The 7,500-nt window shown below is 28.3% G+C and overlaps 1 protein-coding gene across 1 annotated transcript in view; it reads right to left on the bottom strand.

Annotated features, from left to right (window-relative positions):
- LOC137643706 (uncharacterized) overlaps positions 1 to 7,500 on the bottom strand; it is a 321,288-nt gene that overhangs the window by 217,819 nt on the left and 95,969 nt on the right. The window lies entirely within an intron of this gene.

The raw sequence follows: 7,500 nt of genomic DNA, 5'->3' as shown, positions 1-7,500 counted from the left end.
CTGGCCAGTGAAATTTGGGGCATGCTTCATTGATTTCAATTTCTCGTTCCACATAGTTGCAGGAGGAAAGACATTTCTTCGCTACCTTATCTCTTCTCATTTCCTTTGCCATTTTATTTATTTATTTTTTTTTTACTAAACGTAATTACGGAACCAAATTTTTCATATCTGTTCCATTTCACTTTTATCATTCCATCAACTTCATTTACTACTTCATCTTTTATTATTCCATCTACTTCATTTACTACTTCCTCTTTTATTATTCCATCTACTTCATTTACTACTTCCTCTTTTATTATTCCATCTACTTCATTTACTACTTCCTCTTTTATTATTCCATCTACTTCATTTACTACTTCCTCTTTTATTATTCCATCTACTTCATTTACTACTTCCTCTTTTATTATTCCATCTACTTCATTTACTACTTCCTCTTTTATTATTCCATCTACTTCATTTACTACTTCCTCCTCTACCATCCCATCTACTTCTTTTACTACTTTCTCCTTTATCATTCCATCTACTTCCTTCATTTACTACTTCCCCCTCTAATATCCCATCTACTTCATTTACTACTTCCTCCTATACCATCCCATCTACTTCTTTTACTACTTCTTCCTCTACCGTCCCATCTACTTCATTTATTACTTCCTCCTTTATCATCCCATCTACTTCATTTATTAATTCCTCCTTTATCATTCCATCTATTTCATTTATTACTTCCTCCTTTATCATTCCATCTATTTCATTTATTACTTCTTCCTTTATTATTCCATCTACTTCATTTATTACTTCTTCCTTTATCATTCCATCTACTTCATTTATTACTTCCTTCTTTATCATTCCATTACTCCATTTACTACTTCCTCATCTATCATTCCATCTACTTCATTCATTACTTCCTATTCTTTTGTTTCCCTCATATCACATCTCTTTTCCCTCATCTCCTTAGCCGCTTACCGCCTTCTTACTAACCCCCATTCCTTCCTTTTTCTTTCCACCCCTTCTTCAATCATTCCCCCAGCTCCTATTATTACCAGAAAATCCTTTCAGAGTCAAAGGAAACTTGTGGAGGTTTCGTTTTGTTCTCGGCCTTTATTTTCAGTCTTCCTATTCAGTCTGCTTTTCAATTTGGACTCATTTGTTGGTGCAGTGTCTTTTTTTATTTTACTTATATAATTTTGTCTTTATATAAATTTTAGGTATTTTATTTTATAGGAAATTTCTTTAAAGTGTCTTTTACGCATATATATATATATATATATATATATATATATATATATATATATATATACATTTATATTATATATATATACATATATATATATATATATATATATATATATATATATATATATATATATATATATATATATATGTATGTATATATATATATATATCTTGGTTGGGATCAATTAATTACATGTATAAATAAGTATCAAGCTCAATTTTTCTTTATTGTCTCAATCGGAGTAAATTGTCGATGGTTTAGTACAAGATTAAAATTAACAAAATGTAAATAAAATTAAATCGAGATAGGAACATTATCAAATGAGGCTATAGTCGTAAGCTTAATGTAAATAAGCTAATAAGATTACAATTGCAATGAATGGTTGTGACCTATTGATATATTTAACATCAACATAATGAAGATCTTTTATATTCAACCATAGTAACAGTCTTTCTGTCTGTCTGTCAGATTGCCTTACTTTTGTGTAAGACACGGGCTCTTGCCTTAGGCAGCCCGTAAGCCATAGTAACTGCTAAGCATATATATATATATATATATATATATATATATATATATATATATATATATATATATATATATATATATATATATATATATATATATATATATATTCACGATCTCAGTAACACCATCCTGTTCTTGCCATTTTGAAAACCTATCTCTTTTATCACTTGATTAATGAAACAATTTAATGGCTTTTATAGTGGCAATCATGACTTAAAACTTTTTGTATACATGTTGCCACTGCTTTTAAATAAAATAACCACGAATATTTTGTGGGAAAATAATTCAATGAATGATTATGAATTTATTATTCAATTGTGGGAATATTACGAAATATCTCCACGTATAATGTCCGTATTTGGAAGCTAAATGTTTCATGTAATTCACAGCGAATTGTGACTAAATGAGCTATAAACTGACTAGAATTACCGAACAATTTAAAACTCCGAACCATATTATTATTATTATTATTATTATTATTATTATTATTATTATTAATAATAATAGCTAAGCTACAACCCTAGTTGGAAAAGCAGGATGCTATAAGCCCGGAGGCTCCAACAGGGAAAATAGCCCAGTGAGGAAAGGAAAAAAGGAAAATAGAATATTTTAAGAAGAGTAACAACATTAAAATAAATATCTCCGATATAAATTAAAAAAAACTTTAACAAAACAAGAGGAAGAGAAATAAAATAGAATAGTGTGCTCGAGTGTACCCTCAACCAAGAGAACACTAGCCCAAGATAGTGGAAGACCATGGTACAGAGGCTATGGCACTACCCAAGACTAGAGAACAATGGTTTGATTTTGGAGTGTCCTTCTCCTAGAAGAGCTGCTTACCATAGCTAAAGAGTCTCTTCTACCCTTACCAAGAGGGAAGTGGTCACTGAACAATTAGTGCAGTAACCCCATGAGTGAAGAATTGTTTGGTAATCTGTGTTGTCAGGTGTATAAGGACAGAGGAGAATGTGTAAAGAATAGGCCAGACTATTCAGTGTGTGTAGGCCAAAGGGAAAATGAACCGTAACCAGAGAGAAGGATCCAATGTAGTACCTTCTGGTCAGTCAAACAACCCTAAAACTCTCTAGCGGTAGTATCTCAATGGGTGGCCGGTGCCCTGGCCAACCTTCTGCCAGTAACTGCTAAGCATATATATATTTTTTCACCGATTATTAGCATAATTCTGAATAGGATTTCGGATTGTTAAATCGTTTATGCATTATTTTTATTGTATTTTTTAATTGTTATTGTCATTTTCCTTTAATAATTGGAAGATTATTTTGAAATTTTCCTGAAGTTTTTTAATATTTAAAGGAAAAATCGGTCTTTTCGGTATTAATGATAAATTAAAATTGGTAGGTGAATATTGTGAACTTGTTCATTACCTAAGTATTGTAATTTAGTAAGTTAAGTCTCGAAATTGTTTATATTCTTTAACTATATAAGTTTATTACTTATAATAATAATAATAATAATGATGAGGATAATTAATAATAATAATTAATAATTAATGATAATAATAATAATTAATAATGATTAATAATAATAATAATAATAATAATAATGATGATGATGATGATAATGATAATTAATAATAATTAATAATAATAATAATCAATAATTGATAATAATGATTAATAATAATAATTGATAATTGATAATAATAATAAAATAATAATAATAATAATGATGATGATGATGATGATGATAATTAATAATAATTAATAATAATTATGTAAAACAAATTTATTACAAAATTCATATCCATCATTCAATAGGTAGCCAAGAGTGAGCTGTTAAATGATACAGCGTCGCAATTTATTACTGCAATTATATTGCATCCCGAACTTATTTTCCTGTCACTAATTTCTCTCACAGGAAGACAAGAAACTTTAATGCCAACAGAAACCATGATTACCACTTTAATGACTTAATTGCATTAAGGGCATTTGCGTGTAACCATTAAAATTATAAATTTGGAAAATCATTATTATTTTCTCCTGTTTTAATGTCAAACTAAATATGCCCTTTATTTATCGTGAGTAATGCGTTATCTTTTTTTGTTTTTTTTTCTTTTTTTTAATTGCTAATAAATATTACGGTTTTTTTTTATTTTTCTTTTCTTTTTTTTTTTCTTTTTTTTTTCTCTCCAAAGCTCGAAGGGATGTAAGAAGGAGCACGTTTATTAGATGAAACTAAATTGCTAATAATTTTTTTTTTTTTTTTTTTTTTTACCTCCAAAGCTCGAAGGGACATAAGCAGGAACAAGTTTAAAGATGAAACTAAATTGCAAATGAATATTACTTTTTTTTTTTTTTTTTCAATCCATTGACACGTGTATGAGTATTCTAAACGATAGAAAAACTTCTATTTCTAATGAAGAGCAAAGATAAAATCAATGCATAAGTTCAAGACGACGATATTAGTTAAGAAATGTTCAGCAAATAGTTGAATGAAAACTGATAAATAAATGAATTATATCATCTTCATCATTTTCTCCTCCGCGTATTTAACGCAAATGGCCTCGGTTAGATTTCGCCAATCGTCTCTCTCTTGAGCTTTTAATTCAATACTTCTCCATTCATCACCTCCTACTTCATACAAAGACGAACTATTTAATCGGGCTATAGATTAATAATAAGATTAGAACCAGCTTTGCATCCTACGTGGTTTAAAAATCAAAGAAAACGAGAAACTTAATTTGTATGATTAACTAATGTATTTTCAGGGTGTTAGCTAATTAACTTGAAAGGATCAAACCTCTATGCGAGGCTCTTGAATAAGCCAGTTTATTTTCTATAAACACTCTAAAACACTTAGCTGATTATAGTTATTAACTGTAATAAAAAGAAAATTAGCCAGCACATATCTCTTAAGATTTTGTGATAAGAGCCATTTAGTTAATTAAATCTAATAAAAAGGGAAGTAAGTAGAAATGGTTCGAGATTTTTATTTATCGTTCTCTTTATCTTGAATAAATAAGAAATTAAAGGGAATTAAGAATATTTAAATATCTTATCTCTAACAACATTCATGGTAATTTCAGTCAACAGAAATTAAATTTTCAACAACTTGAATTAGCTTTAATAGAATAGATTGACATGCAATTATCGAAACACAACATAACTTTTCGGAAATGCTAACCTTTTACCTAATATTCTCAAAATAGAAAATATTTAAATTATTAAGTTTTAAGTGAAATTACACCGAACTTTTTTATTTTAATAATACTAAAATTCCCTTTTGATTTTCTTCCAACCAGTGTCGTGTTTTCCAAGAGTTTCTTAATGTGAACAGAGCTAAGACGCGTATTTGACGAGAAATGTCTTAGGATGACACCAGCGTAAGTAATAGGGACAAGAAATAAAGACGGAAAAGTCTTGAAATTACTGAAGGTAGTGAAACTTATATATATATATATATATATATATATATATATATATATATATATATATATATATATATATATATATATATATTTATATGTGTGTGTGTGTGTGTGTGTATATATATATATATATATATATATATATATATATATGATACATACATACATACACATAAATATATATATATATATATATATATATATATATATGTATATATATATATATATATACATACATATATATATATATACGTACATATATACACAAATATATATATGTGTATATATATAATTTACATATATATATATATATATATATATATATATATATATATATATATATATATATATATATTACGTTTCTGCCCCGAACTTTTACGATAAACAAAAACCAGCTACAATAGGGAAGCCATAACTTGAAAGGTGCCAGCGCTTGCAAGAAAAAAAATAATTCTCTCTCTCTCTCTCTCTCTCTCTCTCTCTCTCTCTCTCTCTCTCTCTCTCTCTCTCTCTCTCTTTATGTCATGAGTGATGTTATGCATCCCAGAGAATAATAAAATTTGATTCCTCCTGTGCTCAAGGTTTTCCTTTTTTTTTTTTTTTTTTTTTTTTTTTTTTTTTTTTTTTTTTTTTTTTGGTGAAATGCGAAATTTCCAGCGACGTTTAACTTTTCTTACTGCATACTTTTATTATTATTATTATTATTATTTTTTTTTTTTTTTTTTTTTTTTTTCTTTTTTTATCAATTATTATTAGCTAGGCTACTACGCTATTTGAAAAAGTAGGGTGCTATAAGCCCAAGTGCTCCAACAGGGAAAATAGCCAAGTGAGGAAAGGAAATAAGAAAACAGATAGCATATTTATTTTCCTTAGTTATTTTATTGCATAACATTTGCTTTTAGTGTCTAAAATTCCCAGCCTTTCACACTATCCGCATATACTTGTTTACTTGTTTTGGGTTTAAATCCAACCCCCCACTGAAGTCGAGTGAACTACTTCTCGGGCGAGTTTATATCAATCATCTAACGAAATATTTTCATTATAACTTATACAATTCTTTGTTTGTAGCATCCTCCAAATCATATGATCTTGTGAAAAGTAATGTCTTTAGTTTCTTCTTAAATTCAATTGCTCCCTTTAGGTCCTTCATTTCAGTTGGCAGTTTCTTATAATGTCTAGGCGCACAGTAGCTAAAAGCCCTTTCACCAAATTTACTATTTGTTCTTGGTTCAGATAGTCTATGTTTGATACTCATGTGTCTTATGGTAACATTTGTTTCTAGTTCTAGTTTGTTCAGGCATTCTTTTAGATATTTTGGTTCATTTTGGTTCAGTATCTTAAACGTTAGTAAGAGTAGCTTGTATTCGATTCTCGCCTTTACCGGCAGCCAGTGTAATTTAATTAGTGCAGGGTTAATTCTATTCCTATTGTGTAGTCCTTTTATTAATCTAGCGGCTCAGTTTTGTACTCTGAATTTTCTTCAGCTGATAATTTATTAATTCGTAGCCAACGATACCAACATCAAAATTCCTCAAAATCAGTCTATGAATATTTTTTGGACAGACAAACACGTATCCTTCGTTGGCAAGATCAATGCGCTAGCGATATTATTACTCTACACGGCTATGACAAAAAAAAAAAACAAAAAAAAAAAAAAAACGCTTTTACCTAACAAATACTTTTTGAAAGTCATAAATACAATAGAGTTAGGAACAACCAAAAGCTTGATCGCTTTTTACATGGCCTTTGTATACTCTTTTACGATTGAATGATGTTATGTCTGAAGCTTGTATTCAATTCTCGCCTTTACCGGCAGCCAGTGTAATTTAATTAGTGCAGGGGTAATTCTATACCACGCTAACATTTCTCAAGGTCGTCAACTTTAATTTTTAATCTTATTTGACTTTACATTTTTACTAAGAAAAGTTAGTAAAATTCTGCCGCCATACATTGTCTTTGAACTACCTGTCATTTACGACCAAATATTCATAAGACTTCAATTTATTAATTATTCATTTATCCATTTTAACCGGTGTATCCTCATAAATGTATTCTAATTGTTATTAACTTTCAATATTTTTCTCTTGCACTCACTTGCTAATTCTTTCACTAGCCATTCACACAATGCTTTACCAACTTTATTTGAAATCTCATAACTATGGACATAGATCTATCTTTTTTTTCTACATTATGTATCAGTGTATCAATAAATATATTGAATATTCATATAGGAACACAATTGTTATTATTATTATTATTATTATTATTATTATTATTATTATTATTATTATTATTATTATTAATAATACTAGCTAAGCTACAACCCTAGTTTGAAAAGCAAGATGCTATAAACACA

The sequence above is a fragment of the Palaemon carinicauda genome, chromosome 7, assembly GCF_036898095.1.
Source record: "Palaemon carinicauda isolate YSFRI2023 chromosome 7, ASM3689809v2, whole genome shotgun sequence".
NCBI lineage: Eukaryota > Metazoa > Arthropoda > Malacostraca > Decapoda > Palaemonidae > Palaemon > Palaemon carinicauda.
The sequence above is the reverse complement of the archived record's forward strand: the minus strand, read 5'-3'. Positions and strand labels throughout refer to the sequence as shown.